This window comes from Herpailurus yagouaroundi, unplaced genomic scaffold (genome assembly GCF_014898765.1).
Source record: "Herpailurus yagouaroundi ecotype Mexico unplaced genomic scaffold, PumYag 142, whole genome shotgun sequence".
NCBI lineage: Eukaryota > Metazoa > Chordata > Mammalia > Carnivora > Felidae > Herpailurus > Herpailurus yagouaroundi.
Window position 1 is genome coordinate 3,000,088 of NW_024412397.1, and position 21,888 is coordinate 3,021,975.

The 21,888-nt window shown below is 57.4% G+C and overlaps 1 protein-coding gene and 1 long non-coding RNA gene across 2 annotated transcripts in view; one reads left to right on the forward strand and one right to left on the reverse strand.

Moving 5' to 3' along the window:
• Positions 1-21,888, forward strand: part of ZNF516 (zinc finger protein 516) — a 122,036-nt gene that overhangs the window by 76,146 nt on the left and 24,002 nt on the right. The gene's annotated exons all lie outside the window — the stretch shown is intronic.
• Positions 2,197-7,326, reverse strand: LOC121032778 (uncharacterized). The gene is made up of 3 exons (XR_005791469.1): positions 6,922-7,326; positions 3,380-3,384; positions 2,197-2,207 (listed from the first exon to the last, which is right to left on the reverse strand). It is a non-coding gene; the product is annotated as an uncharacterized LOC121032778 (long non-coding RNA).

A 21,888-nucleotide genomic window follows, 5' to 3' on the forward strand; every position in this document is an offset into this window, starting at 1 on the left:
TGGGTTCACGTGTGTTTAATTAAAGCGGGGCCCCGCTGGCCTAATGGTGTGGAAGTTTTCTTGTCCGAAGCAGGGGATGCTCGGGGTCTCGTGTTTTGGAAGCTAGTCCTCTAGAATCCGGAGGGAAGGTACCGTCCGTAGCTGGTGCGCCGGCAGGAGTTTATCCCAGGGCCGCTAGGGAGGCATCGCAGAGCGTGGGAGTTTGTGCAGAATGGTACACGTGGCCCCCGAGGCTGCTCTGTCCCCTGTGCTGGTCCTCAGCACGCGAGGCTGGGGTCTGGACGGGGAGGATGAACTGGAGAAGGTTCCGTGGACGGCACCGACCCAAGGCGTTCCGGTGCTCCTCAGCTGTCTCCAGAACACGATTCTAACGCCGACCGCGTGTCCTACGGGAGAGACTGTCTTAGGATCCCAGCTGCTTCTCTTTGACGCCCACAAGTTAGTCCTCCGTGGACCACGGAGTTCCCCTTGGTTGACCACTCGAGACAGGAGCGTGCGGCCGGGTCGTCTCCAGGGAGCGAGCGGACAGGTGTCTGCGCTTTGCCGGATGTAGCTGGCTGTACCTGGAATCGTAAAAAAGACTTCCTCCGGGAGACTTTTTGCTGCTTGGGTGTGAGTGGTGCCCCGTTCTGGCCTGATGAACTCTGGGGGCGGAGCCTGTCCCCTGTCTGTCCTGACTCACACATCGCCAGCAGTGAAGTGCGGAGAGAGTTTCCACTCTGTCCGATAATCGGAAGTCTTCAGAGGCGTGGGGCTTTCTCCTCCCTGGCAGAGCAGGGCGCTTTTGGCCGTCAGGGTTCCGTGCAGGGGCAGGGACTGCTGTCTGCATCCCGGGCAGCAACACGTACAGCACAGGGCACTTCAAGGTCGCCGGGTGGGCCGGGAGGACCTGGTACGTGCTGGGCCTCCTGGGTGGCTCCCAGAACATTCCAGAATTGTCTCTGTGCCGAAAGAAAGGAGCCACTGTCCACTTCGAAGGCGCTGCTCCTAAAACTGCTGTCCGCGGGAGAATGGATCCGTGGCATCTGTGGACCGTGGATCTGTGACCCGAGACAGGGCAGCTCTGTCCAGCTGCCCCCGTGGCCCCTTCTGGGGCAGCCGAGGGGGGATGGCTGTTGGGGACCCCACATTCTGCGTCCTCGCCTCTGGGATCCCTGATCTTACAAAAATAGGGTTTCCGTAAATTTATAGTACGCCACTCCCGCAGGGGTAACGGACACATTCGGGACAGTTTTAACTTCATCTTCTTGGGGCCTTTTCTCTCGGCCCCCCTCTTCTGGCTCTGTGTCTGTGTATGCTTGCGGTGGGACTGTGTGTGCGCATGGTTACATCTGGTCACTGGCTGTGCACGTCTCTGAAATTAGAGCTCGCTCTCGTGCTCTGCAGACGAGGGAGATCGGGCCTCCTTTCAGCAGAGCTTTCCTTCAGCGTCTTGGGCCCAGGGTTTTGTTGTGGTGGTGGTTTCTAACCAGGTTCCATGCCCGACATGGGGCTTCAACTCACGACCCCGGGATCAAGAGTCGTGCTCTCCCGACCGAGCCAGCCAGGCGCCCCGCCCCTTGAGGCACAGAGTTTATGTTGACTTTGCCTCAGTGTGTTGGGGAGAGAAAGTCTACACGTTGGCATCAGACCTCCGCGGGAGCCCTTCTGGGCACGGAGGCGGTGCCTCCAGGACATCCGGGCGCGGCCTGGGGGTGGGGGGAGTTGTTTTCTGTGGACGGGCGAGAACAGGGAACGGTCCCCGTGAACACACGCACGCTTTCCGGTTTGGAAGGGCCCCCCCCCGGTCTGTCGCGTGTCCCCGCCCCACTGACTTGCTCTCCTGGCTCCCGGTGGTGGCCTTGGGCTCTTTCTGGAGAGCCACACGCAGCCTGTTTCCTCCTCGTGACTGTGGGCGCGTATGTTTCCCACCGTTAGACGGGTTTCAGCTTGGAGGTCCTTTCCTGCCGCCGACGGTGTCTTGCGTGCCGAGTCACCCCCAGACTCAGAGTTCTCGGCTGTCCCTGGTGGCACGTAGAACGGACGGGTCCCCGGAAGTGTGTTGGTGCGGGACGAGACGGGGACTCGGCCTTGCTCCTGACCTGACAGCTCGCGCCAGGACGCCGGTGGTCCGCTATCCGTCTGCTTCTCCCCCCGAGTGTGGTTCCAGGAGTGTTCCCCGTAGAGTGATTTAGGAAGCTGCGCCTTGCTTTTATTTTGTGAATCGGCTTTATTTTACCATAAAAAGGCCGAGGGAACCGAGGGAGGGGACAGCGGCTCTGTCTGGGACAGCTCTTCTGCTCGAAGGTGGCTCTGTGCCGACGTGGTGTTCGTGTGCATGTTGCATTTTACCCTTGGCCTCGCAGAGCGGGCATTTCCCGGTCCTACAGAGGGGCTCACTCGGAGTTAACTAAGCCGTCCTCCTTGTAAATGAGAGCGCCGGGGTCCTGACGGGTGGGTCTGGCTGCGGTGGGGAGACACCCCTTGGGCCCGTGTGCCCGAGACTGCTTCTGGAGGTGTGCTCCCGCCAGGGGACCGGAGGGGGTGCCGGCTGCTCTGTGCCTCTGGGCCCCCAAGACAGGGGCACCCCCTCTATTCCTGGATCATTGGTGGAGCTGGCTGGGACGCGCTGTGAGAAGAAACGTTACTGACTGCGGGGAATTTGCATGTCTCGCGGGTGTAAAAAAAGTTTGGTCGAAGCCTGGGAAGTCTGATGGATGCACACAGGTTAGCGTGACTCGGGGCTGCCCTGGGAGGGGAGAGCTGGCGGGGGTGGGTGGTGGGGGGGATGTGGAAGGTATTTTCGCAGGCTTCCAGGCATGGGTTGGGGGCCCAGAACGCGGGGCTGCTAGGAGTTAGTAGGTGGGGATGTCTCTGTGAGCGTGCGGGGACACCTGTCTTGGTTGCTGCGATTGGATGAAGCTCTGTTGTGTGCGGGCGACGCCTGTGCTGACAGGCCAGCTCACAAGGGACAGAGCGGGGTCCCGCACGGGTTCGGCTAGGACTGGCCGTGACCTTCTATTGGGTGGTCCTCACAGGAGGTGGCTGGTGAGCACATTGCAGTGCGCCTCTCGCGCACCTACTCCCCGTGGGTGCCACAAGTGACATCCGCCGAGTCAGAGGCTGGCGCCGTCCGGTTGGGGGGCGGGGAGCCCCTCACCCAGGTGGACCCCCCCGCCGGCCAGCCCGGGCCCCCCACTGGTGTCATGATGGGCGGGAGCCCAAACCGTGGGCAGCTGTCCTGGGACCCCAGCTGAGTGTGGGGAAGGGGCCTTCGTCCGCTGCAGGTGTGATGGCGTGGCCCTGCGCACCTCACGTGCTTCTTCACGGAGTCACAAACCAAGATGGCGGGTTGCGTAAAGAGAGGGGATTTGGGACTGTGGTTGTCTGTGTAACTCACGAATCCTCCATTGTGGTGTTTAAACGGTCTGTGAGCAGACCCGCTGTGGGGTCACGGCGCACGTCAGTGTCCGGGAGATAAAAGGGGGCTGAGAAGAGCCCGGGGACGGCCCCGGTTGCCCCGGCCTCGTCTGCGGACCCCTCTGCTCTCGTCCGGATGCCGCTGCCTCGGTCTGCACACCTCCCCTCCTGGTCCGCGCACTGCCACGGGCCCCTGCCCTCTCCCCCCACCAACCAGACCAGTTGGCCTTGTGGTGCTTGAGGCTCTGCTGGGCTTTCTGTCCTGCAGACGGGCCCGTGGCCACCCCAGGCGGAGTCCAGGAACTCTGGGCCGTGGCCTGGGGCTTCTCAGCTGTTGACTTTCCGGCTGGTGGCTTTGTGGGGGGGGGGGGGCTGTCGTGGGCTCTGCAGGGTGTTTCACAGCGTCCTTGGCCTCCGCTCGCGGATGCCAGCGACCCCCAACCCCAGAGAGAACCTAGAGTGTCCCCAACCTTTGCAGGCGTCCCCTGGGGCCAGAGGGCTGTCGGGACCCCCCCACCCCCCCGTAATGAACGTGTGCGTGTGTAACCGTTGGGGACGGACAGGGTAAGTGGGGTGCTGCAGAGGGAGAGCTCACGTACACCGGGGTGGTCTGGCCGACTCTGGCCCTTCGAAGGTTTGCCCCTGGAACGGCAAAGGTGTGAGTGGCCGACATGTGCCAGGTGTCCCTCCACTGGCCACCCCCCCTTAGACCCTGACATAGCCCACGGAAGCACGTCGCTTTCCCGTTTTCCGTGGGACAGGGGAGGCCGAGTGGCAGTCCACGTGGGCCTGACCCCAGGTCTTTGCTCTTGTCTTCTGTTCTGGCTCCGGGAGAGCCCGGGTCACTTTCAAGTCCTGCCTGGGGGCGGTGGAGGGGCAGCCCTCACAGGGAGACCCGCCCTGTCCCAGCAGCCGGAGTTCGCATGCACACTCATCACCATTTCTGCCTTCTGACCTTCTGACCTTCGTCAGTCCCCACGTTACGCTGCTCTTCGGCGACTTGGGATGTGTGTTATTTTGTCATTTTGTAGACTCCTTGAGCTTTAATTTCTACTCCAGTCCTTAGGTTTTCGCACGGATTGGGTGAAGTGCACACTCCTCGATGGTAAAGTTTGGTCCTTTGGTCTCCGCTCGTCGCATTTAAACCTGCAGCCCCGTTGGGACGCGTCGAGAGCGTGTGTGCCGTGGGGTGTCTTTGACCCTGTTCCTTGGGGACTGTGTCCCCTGTTACCCAATGGGTTGTGTCATTGCCATTGGCCCAGGGAAGCACGCCCTCAGGTGCTTTCGGGGACAGTTACTCCCTGTTGGCCCTGCCTCCCGCCCGGCATGCCTGAGCCACGGGTTTGGAATCTTTGCGAGAGGCGGGAGGCCAGGCGTGTGCCACGGGCACCGGGGCACGGCGTTTGCTGCTGGGGACCGCGAGGGCGGACGCGGTGTCTCCCACGGCTTGGGGGATGACGGTCTGCTGGACGCCCCCATGCACGTGCCCACACGCGCACGCACACGCACCCGCACCCGCACCGCGTGGGGTGGGTGGGGGTCGCAGTGCAGTGAGTAGGGACGGTGGACCTGGGGCCCCGCACAAACCGCCCTCGTCGCCCGCCTGGCTCTGTGGTGATTCCGTGGGTCCCTACGCGTGCCTCCCTGGGTCCGTGCTTTGCTTCCTGCACCCGCCGTGAGCTGCTGTTCGGTCACCTTCATTACCAGAAACTGGTACCCGCCCAGCCGGTGCCCTGCCGAAGCCCCTGGGCAGGAGTGGAGGGCCGAGGTCCTCGCGCCTGCGAGCTGGTGGCCAGCAGAGCAGAGACGTCACGGTTTCTGTCCCAGGGCAGGCGAACCCTACGCGCTTTCAGAGGCTCCTGCGTGGAAACTGGCATGCCGGTGACGAGTCGGCACACGCCGAGCAGAGTTCAGCGAGCGAGGAGTGAGGGTGCGGAGAACCGCTCGCGACCCGTCCGGGTTCTGGGCAGTTGGAAGTGCGGTTCTGAAGGCCTCAGGACGGTTGCACGTCACGGCTGTGATTTGTACCCAGGCCCTACAAACCGTGAGCAGTTTGTGTTTTGCATTGACGTGTCCCAGTTTTGGCGTGCGTGTGTTCCGTGCACCGTGACGTGGGCCGGAGTCCACAAACGGGCAGGAGGGTGGCACTTCGCGCTCTGACACTCAGCTCCCGGTGGCACCTGGGATCAGTCCTTCTGCCTTCTTACGGGTGCAGATTCGTGTCTTAAAAATCGCCTCACCACACATTTTCTCCTTAAAAAATTTTTTTTTGACATTTATTTCTGAGAGACAGAGGCAGAACACGAGTGGGGAGGGGCAGAGAGAGAGAGGGAGACACAGAATCCAAAGCAGGCTCCAGGCTCCGAGCTGTCGGCACAGAGCCCGACGCGGGGCTCGAATTTGCACACCCCGAGATTGTGACCTGAGCCGACTTCGGACGTTCAGCCGACTGAGCCACCCAGGCGCCACCCATTTTCTCCTTTTAACGACTGGTGTGCTGGTTTTGGGTCTTGGACTTTGTAATTGTCCGGCTGTGGGAAAGCGAGCGCGTTCTCAGGACTTGGGGGCATGTGTGTGATTATCTGGTCAGACCGGGGCTGACCTGTGCAGTGTTCCCAAGCCAGACATACTGTGGTTCTGTTGCGGGAAGTTCGTGTGTGTGTGTGTGTGTGTGTGTGTGTGTGTGTGTGTGATGTCACAGGTGTGACGGGCGCACGGCAGCACGCGTGTGCGGTGTGAGCAGCTGGGTGCCTGTGCGTGCACACGTCTGGGTGGACCCACGGACGCAGACCCCAGCCCTGAGGCTGTGCCCTCGGTGCTGTCACACAGGGCGCAGCTCTGGCCGGCCGAGTCCCAGGGGAGCAGCAGGGTGACTCAGCAGCTCTGTGGATAATTAACCGACACGAACACAGGCTATTTTTAAATGTGGTTTATGGCCGCTGACCCTCTGGCTCCAACTCTGCCGTCACCATCCCTAGGTCTCTTTCAGCCCCGCGTAGAACTGTAAGCTGGCAGCATTTTGAAACGAGAGGAGGTTATAAACTGAGGGCGACAGAAATGGAGTAGCCAGAGAAAGGTGTGTTTTAGGTCAGGGGGAGGAAGCGGGGTGAGATGTAGACCTTGCCAAGTGGCTGCCGTTCTCAGGTGACTTCAGGGCACAGGAGTCAGACGCGCACGTCCGTTCCCATTTTGCAGTTAGCAGCCTCGCTCACCGTCTGGGTGCAGCTCACTGTCCTCCCGGGGAGGGTCTGGTTCTGCGTGTTGGCAGCCCCTGCGGGGGCTTCTGGGGACGTGGGGGCCCTCCCCTCACGTGGGTGCAGAGGAGAAACATCGAGAGCAGGCCGTAGACTTTGCAGAACAGGTAAAGCCCGGGTAGGTGGCCGAACCTTCCGGGCTCCTGGTGCGAGGCTCAGAGAGGTCACGGCTGACTCAGCACAGCGTGCTTTCTGGCCACCGGCTCACTTTGGTTCCTGGTGATGTGATCAGCACCCACCGCTGCGTAGAGGTGAGCTGTGCTTGGACAGCGGTGTGCAATTTGCTCACTTCTGAATCGGGAAGGGGAACCGAGCAGCTCGTGAGGTTTCTGTTTAAAGAGAAAACAAATTAATTCGTATCGACTTCGATGACGTCTCTAGCAAGTCAGGCACAAGGCGGAGGCTGGACCTGTGCCCTCACAGTAAGTCCCGGGAGAAGCTGTCCCCGTCCCGTCACCTCCCACGCAAGCCCACGTGCACACACACGCATACACACACACACACACACACACACACGTGCATACCTGTGCACACATGCATGCCATCATCGAAGTGTGGAAATTGCCTGCACAGAGTCAGTGCTTAGCAATACTGCTTTTCTGGGGGACTCGTGGGCGGCTCAGTCAGTTTAGTGTCCCGACTCTTGGTGTCGGCTCAGGTCACCATCTCACGGTTCAAGGGTTCGAGCCCCGCGTCAGGCTCTGCGCTGACAGTGTGGAGCCTGCTTGGGAGTCTCTCTCCCTCTCCCCCTCTCTCTGTCCCTCCCCTGCTTGCATTCTCTGTCACTCTCTAAAAAACAAATAAATAAACTTAAAAATGGTGCTGGTTTTCTGGATCTCTCCGCAGAGCTGACCATGTTCCTAAATAGGGGAGAGACGCAGTAAGGGGTGTGGCTGGCCAGATGAAAAGCCCTGTTTCTTGGGCCACTTACCCCACACCTTTGCCCCGGAAAGCTGGTGACTGTGGTGGCCAAGTTACTGGCTGGCCCCGTTGGGATCCTGCCGTGCAGGACCCACTCAGCGAAAGGGACGCCAGGCGGGGCCGGGGGCAACAGGGCCATGGGGTCCTTCCCTTCGAGCTCAGCCAACAGAATTTGATGGAGACGCTTTCCTTCGCTTTAAGAAAGTTTTAATTCATAGATTCGGGGCTCCCACTTACTTAGTCATCAGCTCCTAGGAAACAGTCTCAGAAACCCTGTTGTGCAACTGCTTCTCAAAACAGCCATGGGGCTGGAATGACTGAGAAAATAGGAAGTAATCGGGGCTTTTCCGAGTTCTTCTGAGAGGCATCGTCCACCGGAGTTTGTGATTCTTCCCGTCTGGACTCTGTACAGACGGGGGTGGGGGGGGAGTTTGAAGCGAGCCGTCCCTCAAAATGGGGAACGTGGTTCCCTGTTTGTCAAAAGAGGGGGACAGATGAAAAGTAAGGGATGAAGAAGTTAGTGACGGAGGAATGACGCGGGCTTCTCTCCCTCTGTGTTTTAACCAAGAGCATTCTGAGTGCGGCCCCACGGTTTCCGCTCCTGCTACGGTGTAGGCAGCCTGCCTGAGATTCCAGAAAAAATTTAGTGATGTGATTTGGGAAGAGTTGCTTCAGTTATCAAGTCAAATGTAAAACGGTTCTTTCCACTGGGTACGTCCACTGGAGCAGAACGGTAGAGATCTAATACTTATGTGATGCCTGCAACGCGTCACGCGACGCAGGGAGTCTGCGTGTTTTATACTCGCTTACACACTTGTAACCGTAAAAGGCCGTCCGACCCCCAGCTCGGCGTCCTGCGTGGAGGAGACGGCCGTCCACACCAGCCTGCTCTCGCCGGCCTGCTCGGCCTTCTCCGCGGCCTCCTCCCTGTGCCCCGGCTCTCTGGTGCGCACTTCGTGCTAGGCCAGGGCCACCCGTGTCGTGAATCAGCTAGAAAGAACCACGACAGAAGAAATGCTTGCTGTTTATTTTAGATGTTTAGCTTCCTGAAAGAATAACGTTTTCGCTTCGTGGGCATGTCGATGGCGGAGCCTGGCAAGTGCTCGGAAAGAGCTGTCCCCGGAGCTCCGTGGTCCATCTCATCGGAAGCGACGCGTGACGTGACCCAAAGCTGACCTACGCAGTGTCCTGTCTGTGGAAGGACCTAGAAGTCGCGCCTCGCCCCGTGTGCAGTGGACCGTGCTCCCCTTTGAAGTGTTCCCGCCTTTGTGCAGGTGCCTGTTGGGGTGCCCGCCCCCGCCATGGCCAGTCCCCTGGGCCCTGCCTTCCACGTGGCCACCCACGTGGCCTTGGCCGGGCCCTCCTGCTGTTGTCAAGTGAGCGTGGGTGGGGAAGGGTCAGAAATGTGGCGGCCTTGCCCCAGTCGCACACGTGGCCAGTGTGGGGGCGGTGCAGTCTTGATGATTCTCCTGGGGTGTCCTGTGGTCTGTCAGCTGGGCAAGTGCGGGCTGGCCCCATCCGGGAGCCCCAACTACAGGGAGGCACCGACTGTAGAAATGATTTTCAGTTTATCACCTCCTTCCCACGCACAGTCTGAAATTACTATCCGTGGTGTTTCCCCTGCGAGGCTGAGGGCTGCTGCTAACTTGTACCCGGGGCAGAGCACAGAGTGGGACTCATAACAGATGTGCAGGTGTCACTTGTGGGGTGCAGGCCGGCTCCTGCGCTGGGTTCCACCACACAAGGGGGTTTTCCGTCTTGGATGTTGGCGGCCATGCGACTAGAACTCGGACCTCTGGACTTAAGTCTAGAGACAAGGACCGTAGCCCCACCTTCTTAGACTGGACCTGAAGCTCACAGCCTACATCACTCCTGTATTTTCACTCTGAAAGGAACTGGTTTGAAGCCACGGTAAACACACCTGCCGATACAAACGTCCAAGTCCATTACTAAATTACCAAAGTATCCTGAATCAGTTGCTAGAACATTAAATCAAGTTTGCGCAAGTTGGACAGTTGAAGGGATGTGGTGCCGGCTGTAAAAACAGCCCCCCAGAGTCTAATGCATCCACATATATTATTTCTTCTAACTTAATTTTTGCCAAATAATTCAAGTGGGTCATTAGTTAAAAAATTTTTTTTTTACATTTATTTATTTTTGACAGAGACAGAGCACAGGTGGGGGAGGGGCAGAGAGAGGAGACACAGAATCGGAAGCAGGGTCCAGGCTCCGAGCCGTCAGCACAGAGCCCGACACGGGGCTCGAACGCCCAGACCGCGAGATCATGACCCGAGCCGAAGTCGGACGCTTCACCGACTGAGCCACCCAGGCGCGCCCCAGCGGGTCATTAGTTTCAAGCGCTCCGCAGTTGAACCCTCTGGAAATACTGATGAACAAACACACAAACAGAAATACATCTAAATGCTGAAGAAGCCGTTTCAGAAGTGTGCGCGATTCTATCGATTATTTAAAGTGCATTCTTGCTGTGCGTCCGTTGCTGATAAATCGTGTTGTTTGTCAGGAGCCGCCTCGGTCAGTCCGGGTTCTGAGCTCCAGGGACCACACAGGTAGCGGGGCGGCCTCGATAGGGTTATAGGTTGTGAGCAGGTGCCATCTAGTGGTGGCTTGCACACATGACGCCCCGCGCCCGGCGCCTAAAGCGGCCACCCGCGCGGAAAGCCCTCTTCCCAGCAGCGCGAGCACAGACCCTGTTACGAAATGGCTTTGGTTCTGCAGGTCAGACACGTGCCTCATTTTAAACCCGGAGACTAATAAATAATCCGATTTTCTTTGTTTTTAAAAAAGGATCATTATAATTTCTTTGCAGATACACGGAATTTGGGTTTTGTTTTTCCGGGTAATTGAGCAGCAGAAAAGGTTGGAAACCCCATCACTGCCAGCCCGTGCGTCCCGTTCGCTTGGGCTGGAGCTTTACAGTGTCACTTCTCAAATCTTATTCTCGATCTCTTAAGAACGCTTGTTGTGAGAGAAGAAGCAGGTGGTTTAAGTCATGTGCTTTCTTCGTAATGTTCGACAGCCGTTCTAGACTCCTGCCCGGTGATGAAGGTGGCCGGTTGGAGGGTGATGGCAAAGGAGCATCCAGTGCTGACCTGTCCTGCTCTGGTCTTTCGTCTGTGTTTCTGTGGTCACATTTCAAAATCCAAAAGTGGTTAGAATTACCTTCTTTCCAACGATTACTTGGGCCGTTCTTCGTTCTTCGAGGATGTGATTTCCTTTCCTTTTAAGTTGGAAATGCTTGCTGCTTTTCAGAGCACGGTTTGTAAAGTTTGTTTAATTTCTTTCTTTTTTTTTTTTTTCATTTGCATTTTTTTTCAAATGGGCGAGTTATAGTTTGCTGTTAGATTTGGGGGGGAGGGGGGCGTATACAGTAGATAGCAGCTATGAAAATAGGCTTGAATTCTGTTCACTTCAGCAAGGAGAGGATGTTTTTAAGCACAGCAACTGTCGAGTGACGTGTTTTATACTTGAGTCAGGACGCAGTTGGCAAGTTCGAGATTTCTAGAATGTGGTTGTGTTTATGGTAGAGCATACCTGCCGTTCAACAGCTGAGGGCTCCGTGGAGACTCGAGATACCTGATGAACCTTTAAAACCTGGTTTTGCTTAGTGCTTAATAGGAAAGTGTTTGAAAAAGTTAGTTCCCAGATTTTGAGCTTTGGATTTTCTTGTGGAAACTGGCTAACTTACTTAGTCAGAAATCCCGTGTTTAACTTGTAACGGTTTTTCTTCAGAAATGAAAATAACAGCTTCCAAAATGCTAACGTACCTATTTTTCTATTAACGTAAATAAGTTAAACTTTTCCAATTTACTGCAAGTTTACGTTAATAGATCAGTTGTTTAAAATGAAAACTTGTACGCTGTACTCAGTCACACAGGAAAAGTAGCCAGAGCAACTTAAGGAATAAAATATATGTTCGTTTATAAAAATTTAAAACTATGATTACTTAGCTGTGGCCCATTAATTTAGGACCAGCACTTTGCTTATCATTTAGACGTTTGCTTCTTTTCGTAGTTCACGCTGCACGTGTACTGACGTAAATGAGAGAGATTTAAAACACTTCCTCAAAAGAAGTTTTTCTGACCATAGGGCTGAACCGTCCTCCATAGATACTGGACCGTTAGAAGCCATTTTTATTATTCTCTATGGACAAAGACGTCCAAAGACGGTCATCTTAGGAAGAGTGAAGTGACACCCGCCCCAGGGCATTCTCTTCCATGCTGGTGGTGTTCCTGCTCTTGGAGGGGATCACTGTGTCCTTGCTTGCTGCAGCCCCTTCTTGACCACGCAGCTCCTGAAGCAGGTCCGCTCTTGACCTGTTCTCCTGCGTCCTTCTGTCTTTGGCTCCTGGTTATTTTCCTTCCTTTTTCCAGAAGGAGAACTTCCAGGTTAAGCCAGCCTGTGGCAGTGTGTTTCTGTATTTCCTTTGCTTCACTTGCACAGAAAGCCCGTGCCGTATTTTTTAGCTGAAAAGCCCCACCCTGTGGAGATGACAGCTGGCACTTTTCTTGAGCATTTTCTACGTCATATCCAAAACATGACGACAGTGCTCCTGCCTCTCACTTCCGGCCGAGTACTAGGACTTCATCACATTTCATGGAGAATCAGTGGCCCCCGTTCCTGGGTTTTTCTCTAGCCGAAATATCTTTCCAGGGACTCTGTGTTTTGACAGACACGTGTATAGTTTTCTCTTTGTTAGTTGTGTGTCTGTTGTCTGGGTAACTCCCAGGCTTCAGCCAAATCTCGATGCCCGTTGCTCCCCAAACAGCTTACCTTTATTCTGGTCTCACTGTTTCTGGTTACCAGTGGTCTCTTTTTAAGACTGGTAAGAAGGGGGGCGCCTGGGGGGCTCAGTCGTTTGAGCGTCTGACTTTGGCTCAGGTCATGATCTCATGGTTTGTGGGTTCGAGCCCTGCATCCGGCTCTGTGCTGATGGCTCAGAGCCTGGAGCCTGATTCGGATTCCGTGTCTCCCTCTCTTTCTGCCTTCCTTCGCTCATGTGTTCTCTCTCTCTCTAAAATAAGTAGACATTAAAATTTTTTTAAAAAAGGACAGGTAAGAAGGTTATGAAAGAATTGCCGAGAAACGTTATTTAAAAACTGTAATGTTTTTCCTGTCACATCGAGGGTTTTGTAACTCATAACACTTACTATAAAAGTTACTAGAAACTCACAAATAATAAAATTAACTGCTGAATGTTAGACTTCTTTTCACCCAGTGATTCTCAATTTCTAGATTTCTTCAGGCTTGCATTGCTTGGGGTATTTTATTTCTGGAGGGGGGTTATCGTCTGTGCCCTCTAAGGCTCACGTCTCTAGTATAGGTGAGGGTCGAGGCCATTTTCTGTCCCAAGTACCTACACATCCCGCATAACCTCTGTGGAATTAGTTCATAGATGTTTTTTTTTCAGCAAAGAGCAGCAAGTGGGAAGAGGCGCGAAGGCCGTCTGTAACCACAGCTGCTGCGATGGGAGAGCCGGCCCTCTGAATACGCGGTTTGCTCTCGGCCAGAGCACAGCTGCCTTCGGGGTCATCCCTGCAAATATGATGCCTGGATCTTAGATTAAGAGCGTGGGGCCGCTGATGGCTTTCCGTCCTCCGTTTGTATGTGGCTCCCCGCAGGTGGGAGGAGGCCCCTGGAGAAGCGGCCGCTTCCTGCTTCCTGCGCGGCCTGGCACACCCCCCGGGAGGCGCCGTCGCGGGGCGGTGGCAGGAAGGCAGCGTGCCAGCGTCTCTGCGGCACCGGGACCCTGGCAGGTGCGCTGGGCCGTCCTCGCCATTGGCGGCAGCCGGCCGGGCCACCTCAGTCACTGCTCATGTGCTTTATCGTGCTGTCCGTTTGAGGATGCCCGCACACCCTATTTTGTAGAGAAGGTGATGCTTCTAGAATTGCGCGATTTGAGATCATTTGGGTTCAGTGTGAACGGTTCTGGAAATCTGCCGCTCACGTGAGGCCCAGTACTTCACCCTGAGCACACCCAACCTAGATACAATTCCGTCTAGGAGAAGCCACGCCGAGCCCCCGCCCCGTGGCAGCTGAGTCTCCCCCAGCAGGTGCTCAGGGCCACGCTGGGAGGAGGCAGCCCGTCCACACCCTCCTGAGATAGATCTTTTCTCCTCAGATCACCGTGTGGGGCCTGCGTGTCTGCACAGTGCCCCTGTCTTCCCTGGGAAATAAATAATTTCATTTCTCTGTTTCATATTCAGCTCACATTGGTTTCAAAAATACTGTTGTTTTTTTTTTAATTTGTGTTCAGTTTATTTACTTTGAGAGAGAGCGAGGAAGCACGAGCAGGGAGGAGAGTGGCAGAGAGGCGGAGGAAGAGGGAACCCCAAGCAGGCTCCGCACTCAGCACAGAACCGGACGCCGGGCTCGAACTCCCAAACCGTGAGATCGTGACCTGAGCTGAGGTCGAGAGCCGGACGCTTAACTGAGTCCCCCAGGCGCCCCATATCTAGTTTATTTTTCAGAAGGTGAGGTCCGTGCCGATCACAGAGGTGGAGTACTTGTTCGATGGTTTGCCCTAGCAGCTGGAGAACGGACAGCTGGGTGATCGGCAACGCCTCTTTGTGGCCTGACTGATGACGCTGGCACAGGGGACGGTGAACGGGCAGCCTCAGTTAGGTTGTGGCCGTGATAAAAATCCAAGTTCCGTTCTTAGGTCTGTGGGAACTTGGCAGTGGGAAGGCAGCCTTAATAATAGGAAGTCTTTACTTTTTAGCGCGAGCTAGACAAAGGATATGGTCCCAGCTGACCTTTTCTTCATAAAGTCTGAGCAGGTGTCTGATTTCATGCGTGGACCTAGAAAGTGCAGAGGGTGGGTCGTCTTAAGAGCGCCCCAGGTCTGAGCGGTGCAGGGGTCCTGGTGCTATAAACCGCGAAGACCCGCAAGCCTGCCCCGCACGCGGGCTTTACTACCGCTGCTGTATTCCTAGGACCCCCACCCAACACACGCCAGGTTGGTAACTAGGTTGGTAGGTTGTTTTTTTTTTTAATGTTTATTTTTGAGAGCAAGAGAAAGAGGGGGGTGGGAGGGGCAGAGACAGAGAGGGAGACACGGAATCCGAAGCAGGCTCCAGGCTCCGAGCGGTGAGCACAGAGCCTGACGCGGGGCTCGAACTCACGGACCGCGAGATCATGACCCGAGCTGAAGTCGGACGCCCAGCCGACTGAGCCACCCAGGCACCCCCCTGGGTTAGTAGTTTTGCTGTATGTTGCTGGGACTTTGAGGTCCTGTGACTGCCCACACGTGTGTTACTTCTCATCTCTGTGGGCCCTTGAGAAGTACGTGCTGAATTAACTGATTCATACTCCACTGCCTGCTTTGCAGGTCCTTTCCTATGTGCCGTCTCTGTACGTATGAGTCTTGGACATGAAGGGACTCGTTTTATTTTTTTACGTAGGCCCCACACCCAGCCTGGAGCCCCACGCGGGCTTTGAATTCACGACCCTGAGATCAAGACCTGGGCTGAGATCTAGGGTTGGATGCTCAACTGGCTGAGCCACTGAGGCGCTCCTAAACGACCTGTTTCACTCGTTCGTTCATTCGTTCGTTCATTCATTCGTTCTGCATTCATGGGACATCTGCCTCATGTCAGGTGTGGTAGATGCCGGCAATAATAGCGTTGGAATAAAACGCGGTTTCTCTTTTGGCAGCTCAGGTCCTTTCTGGGAGAGGCAAAGAGGAAACACACACACGCACACACACGCACACCCGCGTACGACAGCAGGGAGGAGAAATGCCGGGGCGGCACAGCAGGGTAGTGGGAATGGGGTGTGGGGGCGCTGATGTTTTATGCAGGGTGGTCTGGGAGGTGCTCCTGGCGAGGGAGCGGAGCCTGGTGACTCCCTGGGCGCCGTGTTTCGGAGCAGACGGCAAGCACAGAGCCCTGAGGGGTGGTGTGGTTGGCGCACGGAGGCCCGCCCCGCTGGTCAGTGCTCGTGCTGGGTTAGGCTGAGCCCCTTCCTCGTGGTCGCACGTGTGTCCCTAACACGGCATTTTGCAGACCGTCTCAGTGACCTTGTTCCATAACTTGTAAAGCATTCCTGCCATTATGTGAGCGGGTTTGCACGTGTAGTTAGAGCAGAGGAATTGAAAGGGAAGGCGGGGCGGGAGCTTGGGACATACGGTCCTGGAATACGGGGTCCCTCCCCCTGGGTCGTGGTTCTGCCTGGGGCAAAGCGTGGCGGCTGGACCTAGGCCGGGTGTGGCCCGGTGCTCCCCCTGCTCGCCCGGCCCCACCCGCCCTCCGCTCAGGGACCCGCGGGGTCTCCCTGTGCCGGTTCCTGGTTGGAGACCCCCGTGTGCCTGGAGCCGTGTTGCCCCAGAGCCTGCACGCCGGAGCCTGGTGCTCCTCGCCCTCTGCTCCTCGGTCTCGTGGGGTCAAGGAGCAAAGGGCCAACCCGAGCCTGGCCACAGGTCTTCTGTGCAGCACACGGGTCCTGTCTGAGGCCTCCGCCAACTCCGCGTTGGGATGGGACTGGTTTTGGTGGCGGCTCAGCCGCTCGTTCACCGCTGAAGGCGGAGAGCTGGGCAGTGACTGGGGGAAGGGCCACTGCCCTGCGTCTTCAGCGTCCCTGGCCTTCCTCTGCATCCGGCCATGCTACGCCCTGGGGCCCCGTCTGTGTGCTTGTCCCCTGTGACATCCTGCGCCCTGGGCCTTCGGGCTCTGTGCCCCAGGGCCCAGGCCAGAGCGGACATGCTGTCGCCTTCCGGTCTGCCTTTATCTGGCCGCCCGGCCACCTGCGGGAGTCCCCTCCATCTTCCTTCCTCTCAACTTGGGGCCCGCGGGTCTGGAAGCCGCCCGGGAAAGGGAAAGGGTCGCCGGGCGACGCTGGCGTGGCCGACGTGTGGCCGCCGCCGCCCTTCCCTGGGCCCCCGGAATCCTGGCCCCTGAGGAATGTTCCAGAGCGCCCGGTATGCTCGCTAGCCGACAGGCCCTCGGCCCGGAACTCCGCGGTCGGGGGTGGAGGAGGGCTGCCTGCCGCGACCCTCAGAGAACAGCTCTCCGCACTTGGCGCTGTCCGCGCCCCGGGGGCCCCACTTGCCACGGTCCTCACGTGCGAAGCCCAGCCCCTGCTTCTTCTCTGCCACGAGGCCCCTGGCCACATGGTTGCATTGTGTGGGCCGAAGGCCGGGCCCACCTGCCAGCTTTGCCGTCCGTGCCCGCAGCCCCGGAGTCAGGCCTCTGAGCTGTGGGCACAGAGGGACCGTCAGGGCGCCACAGCACGGGCTGGGGTCCGGGCCGGCCCCCAGCCGCTCCCTGCCTCGGCTTCCCCGTCTGCAGCAGCACTGGCCTCCCGAGACACGCCGGCCAGGCAGGTCACCAGTGCAGAGGGCTCAGCACGGGCCCTCCGGCCACAGCACTGCACCCACGCATCCGGGTGGGTGGCCCGGCCCGTGGGCTGGGGCCGGGCAGGTGACGACGGACACGTGAGTCATCCCTCCGGCAGGCCAGGCTCCCAGAAGCTCGGGGCCACGCCCTGAGGGCCGCCGCCCTGAGACCAGGCTGGGCGGTGCTGGCCCGGGATCACGCACGGTCTCCCTGTCGTGCCAGCTGCTCCGCGGACCCCCGTGCCGTTCGCGAGGGTAGCCTGGCTGGCGGGCAGTGGGGCGCGGGCCCCGGCCACCGGCGACGTGGCCCTGTGGGGAAGGCTGCAGACGTGGGGCAGCGACAGCGTGTGTGGACGGACCAGCCGCCCTGCCGCTCCTGCGCCCCCGTCGCAGACGTTTCCAGATGCTGCGGTCCTGTAAGACGTGCTCACCTCGGTGCCCGAATGAGTCCTCTGTTCACACAGCCCTGGCTCACGGGGGGGACTGGTCACAAGTCCGTTGGTAACGGGGGCGAGTCAGTCCGTAAGAGGCGGTCCGATGGCGCTCAGCGCACGGCAGGCTGCTGCCTCACTCTGAACGGTGTGCTGAGGGGGTCGGGGGGGCGGCCGCCGTCAGGAACTGTGTTCCTCGTCTCGTGCTGCGTGAGGAGCTTCTGTTGTGTTGTTTGTTTGAACCCAAAGAGTGGGAAGATAGGAAAGTAATGGACGTAGGATGGGGGCGGGGGCGCCGGGTGGCTCGGTCAGCTAAGCGTCCAGCTCTTGACTTCAGTTCATGATCTCATGGTTCATGAGTTTGAGCCCCGTGTCAGGCTCTGTGCTGAGAGTGCAGAGCCTGCTTGGGATTCTCTCTCCCTCGCTCCCTCGCCTCCTGCCCCTCGTCCACTCCAGTGCACGTGCCTGCATGCACTCTCTCTCTTTCTCTCTCTTTCAAAACAAATAAATAAACTTAACAAAAAGCAGCGTAAACAGGCAGAGTCACGTGGGGAACACAGCGACCCGAGGTGGCCTGCATCACGAGTGAGCTCTGCATGAGGACTGGGGACCAGAGACCCGGCTCCCGTAAGAACGCAGAGCCCCCAACCAAGAAACCCCGTCCCCCCTGAGCACCCCGCCGCTACTGAGTGATGCACGGTAGCCCCTGGGTGATAGAGTAATGTGCTAGAGAGAGAGAGGGAGAGAGAGAGAGAGAGACAGAGAGAGAATGAGTGGGGGAGTGGCAGAGGGAGAGAGAAGAAGCCCAAGCAGGCTCCGTGCTGTCAGCACAGAGCCCGACCGAGGGCTCGAACCCACAACTGTGAGATCACGACCTGAGCTCAAGTCAGGGGTCGGGCGCCCAACCAACCGAGCCCACCCAGGTGCCCCGGTAACGTGCGATTTTTAGTTATAAATTACACAGTGACAAAGCATTACATCATAGGCGTACCTGTGCAGAAAGGGGAATTGCACGGAAATGAGGACACTGAGGAAGCACAGGACTCAGCGGCTCATTTCCGTCACCTGTCACTGGGTCCCGTTTTTGAGCCTCAGAGGTGGAGGCCCGGTGGGCTGGGCGGCCACGCAGTTCCCAGGAGCTGACTTGGGGCTCTGCTCGCATCACCCCGGGAGCCGTGGCTGCTCCTCCCACTAAGCTTTCTCCCCGCCGGCCTCCTCTGTGGCCAGGTCCTCGGTGACCCCCGGGTGTTTGTCCTCAGTCGGGGCCACGTTTGAATCACCTAGAGGCCTTTGTGGAAAAGGCTGATGGTGTGGGCTCCGCCCCTGAAAAGCCGGCTCTAGGTCTGAGCACTGGCCTTGGGAATTTCTTACCAGTGATGGTTCATGTTGTTCCAGATGATTCCAGCATGCAGACAGAACGCTGCCCTTGATGAACAAATCATTGCCTTGCTCATTCCGTACTGAGTGAATGTCAGAGTTTGTGGCGGTACAGCCTCAGCCCTCGATTCTAGGTAGAACAGTCCAAGAGCCTGCAGTCCTTCCTCACATTGCTTGGTTTCCAGAAACCTCCCCCTATAGGCCTGTTTCGGACGCGCCCCCTTCATCTGGTTCCTCTTAGCATTGGCTCCGAGCTGGGGCTGGGCTCTTCTAGATGTGTGCTCCCCTGTGTCCTTGCTTCCCAGGCTGGGCCTGAGGATGCTGTCCTTGATCTGACACACTGAGCTTGTGGTCCCCTAGGACCCTGGCGTCTTTTTCACAGCACAGCTCTTAAGCCACACCTTTCACTTCTGTGCTTTCTGTTCTTCCTCGTGGGATTGTATGTTGTTAGTTTTCAGCTTTTCCATCTTGTGGAGAACTTTTGCATCTTTGTTCTTTTGTTGAAGATTTTGGCTCTTTCCTAGCTGAGTTGGCAGACTTAGATATCATAAACACGTTCGTCCCATTTCTTTGTTGAGGCCGCTGATAAAAGTAATGGTGGCTGCACAGCCACCATCAGGCCCTTTGTCCTTGTTGGTCCTGGGCCGGGGCGTCCGGTCAGCTCACGGTCCTGCTCAGGGTTCTCAGCCCGGCCTTGTGTCGTCTTGTCTCCCTAGACTGTCAGGAGAGGCCAGGCCCAGGCGTCGCCCTGTCCCCTGAAAAATCGGCGTAGTAAGCCTTTCCACAGACGGAATCATGCCGTTTACTCCACGGGCTTTTATGGTGCTTGGGTGTTTTTTTTTTTTTTTTTTTTTTTTACCGAACTTGGGGTAAATTTTATACACGAAAACACCAAGGCACGCAGACTTTCATCTTTCCTGGCGGGTCAGTTGCGAGGCGTGTTTTGATCGTGCCAGCGTTTCCGCAAACCGCCTCCGCTGCTATTCTGTGCGACCGGAGCCCTGCGGACGCGCAGGGGCGGGGCGTTCAGGGATCCGGAGGCAGGTGTGCCGGGCGTGCGGCACCAACACGCTGCTGCATTCTGTCGTGGGGCGGAGGGCCTCGAGAGAAACGTGCGCGTCTACAGATGTGGTCGAGCCGAGCGTGTCGCACGGGGACGCTGTTCCCTGCCCTGTGGACGCTTGTCCCTGGAGCTGAGCCGCCCAGCGGGCACCACCTCCCCGCGGGGAGCAGGGCTGCACGGGGGCCCGGTTCTCGCGGCCCACAGGTCCCGGCAGGCAGCCTGGCAGGGGAGCCGGGTGGGAATCCAGGGGTGCCTTTTCCTCCTTCGTGCTGGGGCAGGAAGGGTGTGGGCACGGCCCCGGCAGCATGTGCTGCTGAGCCGGAAGGTGCCGGAAGGCATGCTGAGTGCTAAAGGTGTTCGGCCGAGTAAATCAAACGTCCCGTGGGGGCGACGGCGTCCGTCGCAGAGGCTAACGGCAGAAAAGAGGAATCAGTCAAGCTTTTCGAATGTATCTGTTAGAAAGGAGATTGTGGTGATAAAGAGCTGGAGACCACAGTGCAGTTGTCGAAGGACCTCTTGGTGGTGATCCCAGCACAGCCATTTCTGTGGGCTTGGGGCGAAGGGCACTGGTATTTCCAAGGCTCCTTCGAATTAGGGTTGCATCACCGACTTACTTTTTTCTTTTTAAAGATTCTCAGTGATGGATCTCAGACTTCTGTATAACTTTAATAGCTTGGAAGTTTTACCTTTGAAGACAGTTCCCCCCCGCCTTTCCTTCTCAGCCTGGAGCAGGACCAGGCCGGCACTGAAGGCCGTGTTTGCATCTGCCGCTGTGTTCCTTGCCTTCTCGCTCCCTGTTGCTGGGGGGGAGCTCCGCGTCTGAGATGATGAACTTGGCTGCACCTGGGTCGGCGGCTCCAGGCCTCCTGTGGATGCTGGGTTCCCCTGGCAGCCCTTTCCTGCCGAGCCCGAGCCCCGGGCAGGACCTACAGGCGCTCCCTGGGGATCCGGAGAGGCTAGGAGAGCCCTTTACGTTTTTGAGATTCCATACATGAGAGCTGTCATTCTCGGAAATAAATCACGACCGTTAGGAAGCAGAGCACAAGGGGAGACAGGAGCGTCCCTCCTCGAAGCCCTGCGGGGCAGCCGGCTCAGGCAAGCACCTTGCTTGCAGTGTGAGCGGCAGCCTGTCAGAGCGTGAGTTGGAGAGGCTGTTGTGCAGGAGTGCAGGTGCACCGCGGCCAGCGGCCCCATCGAGCATCGCCTGCATCGGGGCGAGGACAGGACCCAGGCCCGCGGCTCCATGGGGCCGTTTCCTGGGCCCCACCTGCTTCAGCCAAGCAGCGATGCACAGGCCTGCTTCTCAGGGGTGGGTTTATTAATTGAGGGGAAAGGAAAAGGCCCGAATAGGCAGTAAGAATTAAGTGCCTTAAAGATGGGTATAAAATGGAAACAGGGCTGCACAGTGAAACCCAGATCAGTCGTAAAGGTGGAAGGGGAGCACGAAAGATGGTTCGGGTGGTGAATTTCTTGTTCTGTATGTCTTCCCACGATGAAAAGAGTTAGAGAAAGTTAAAGGGGAGTAATTTTTCTTACCGAATGTCCTTCCTGCGTGTCTCGATTTAATCGTGGGTGCGCGTGTGCGTGTGTATGCGTATGTGTGCGTATACGGTGTTGCTTCAGGGGTTTCAAACTGTGGAGTCCCTCCCTCCCCTGAACTTCGGGACTGGTGGGGTCTCCGAGGGAGATGTGCGTCCGTGCGTGTGTGCGAGTGCACACGCACAATGAGCCAAGCAACCACAGATGTGGGGCACGTGTCATGGCCTCAGAAACCTAATTAGTGCTGCAGTTTTGAAGCCATTTCCAGGAGGGTCCTATTTAGAAAGAAACTGAGGAATTTAAGGCGCGTGTAGCCCACACACATCATTTGGGCCCAGGAGAGAGCAGGCCATGGAAGGATGACTGTGCATGTCCACATGTGTGTGCACACGTGTGCATGCGCCTTTTTTCACACGCACACGCCTGTTCGCTGTGTGTGCCCATGTGCTCACGCTTCCATGCACCTATTTTCACACACACATACCTGTTCACTCTGTGTGCCCATGTGCTCAAGTGTGCATGTGCCTGTTTTCACACACACACACCTGTTTA